Source organism: Otolemur garnettii, unplaced genomic scaffold (genome assembly GCF_000181295.1).
Source record: "Otolemur garnettii isolate 467f Iridium unplaced genomic scaffold, OtoGar3 scaffold00080, whole genome shotgun sequence".
Lineage (NCBI taxonomy): Eukaryota > Metazoa > Chordata > Mammalia > Primates > Galagidae > Otolemur > Otolemur garnettii.
In genome coordinates, this window is record NW_003852475.1 from 17337 (window position 1) to 19140 (window position 1804).

Sequence of the window (1804 nt, forward strand, 5' to 3'; positions counted from 1 at the left end):
TGCCTGCCAGCCTCCTCCGGGAAGGTGTCCCTGGAGCTTGGAGGGTGAGAGGTGAGCTCCAGGTATTTATTGGAGGACTTGCTGGGATTCAGGACAGGGCTGTATTCCTCTCTCCATGGCCATCACAAATACAGGACAGTTGTCCTACTGTCCGCTCCCACCCCTTCACTGATATGCTCTGACTCCGGGTCAGTGCCAGCTCCATACTGTAAGGGCCCAGCATTACTTCACCACCCCATGCTAGACCTCCAACTGTTGCACATTGATTTAAAAAAAAAAAAAAAAGTCCTTTTCTCCCCTCAGTGCCCTCATTCAATTAGGCCAGAACCCTGACTGAGACACCAGAGCACATCACATGAAATTCACAAAATTCTTGATAGCTAGAGATGGGGCAGTAGAGTCTGAGAAGGCTGGGAGGAGAGCTGAGAAATGGCAGGAAAATCAGCTGTTTCATCATTTCATGAGCTTCAAGGACAGCCCAAGAAGCAGCAGCTAAGGGCAAAAGGCTAAGGGGGTGGGTGAAGATCAGATTTTTTTTTAATAAGAAGAATAGAGAGAAAGGGCCAGAATAATGAAATTAACAAGACAACTACCATTCATTAAGAACTTCCTACTTGCCCAGCACTGTGGTTAACACTATCCTTGCATTATCGACATGGGTTCATAAAAGTTCATTGGAAAATAGGCTTTTATGAAATCAAGTTCCACAACAAAATAGACTCAGGCAGGTCACCTTACTTGGTCTTGGTAGTGGAAGTACCTAGAAGTAATGACGACCGTGAGAGCCCTAGGCTTAACTATAGCTCTCCTGGTATCATGACACCCATGATGCAGACTCTAAGAAGCTCTGACAATTGCCATGTGATGAGGAGGAACAGACAGCCTGGATGCACTGTAAACACTGAGCCAGCCCCAAGAATCTGCAGCTGCATTTTGATACCAGTCTGCTTAGATTACTACATCAATGTTTGGATAGATAGCTTGTTATAGCTGGAAGGTTTGCATTCCCTCAAAAATTCACGTTGAAACTTAATTTCCAGTGTGGTGGTGTTAAGAAGTGGGGCCTTTAGAGAGGGGAGGAGCAAGATGGCAGCTGAGTAACAGCCAGCTTCTTTGCAACCCGGCTTGGTGAGATTGGGGAGAGAAGACTCCAGGCGTTTCTGGCTGGTAGGTTCTGCCCAAAAACATCCCTTTGAGAACACAGGGAGATAGCAAGACACTTTCGGACTCCCCGAGGAGGGCAAAAGCAGTGGAGAACTGGCAAGTGGTAGGCTGCGATCATTAGGTCAGAGGCTGCCTGCAGCTGTAACTACAGCAACAGTGAGACTGCAAGCAGGGAAGGCCTTACATGTGGGCTGTTTGGGTTTTTGTGGACTTTAGCACTTGGTTGAGCTACATTGGGAGAATTTTGGCAAGAATGCGGATGACTTTAAGTGTTGTCTAGGGCCCCGGACTGAGCCATTGAGCCAGAACAGAGCTAATATTATTTGGCAATAAGCAAACGGCACAGCCATTGTGGGAGAACTGCCTCTGCAGGCCCCACCCTCAGGGTCACAGCATGAGGATCAGCCAGGAGACCTTGGGCCAGTAATCTAATGACTGAGCAGCCCAAAAACAGGGACTGAGATGTTGAGATTTCAGTGTTTAGCAGATTACAACCTTGGCCATCAGGGGCATAGAGTGAGATGGGTTTTGGTGTGCTGGATAAGCAGGCAAGCACTTTAGAAGAAATCCCAGCAACAAGTGCTTTCCTGCAAAAGCTTCTGCATACCCAAAGTTAACAGTTTAAAGTGTCTTTTAGTGG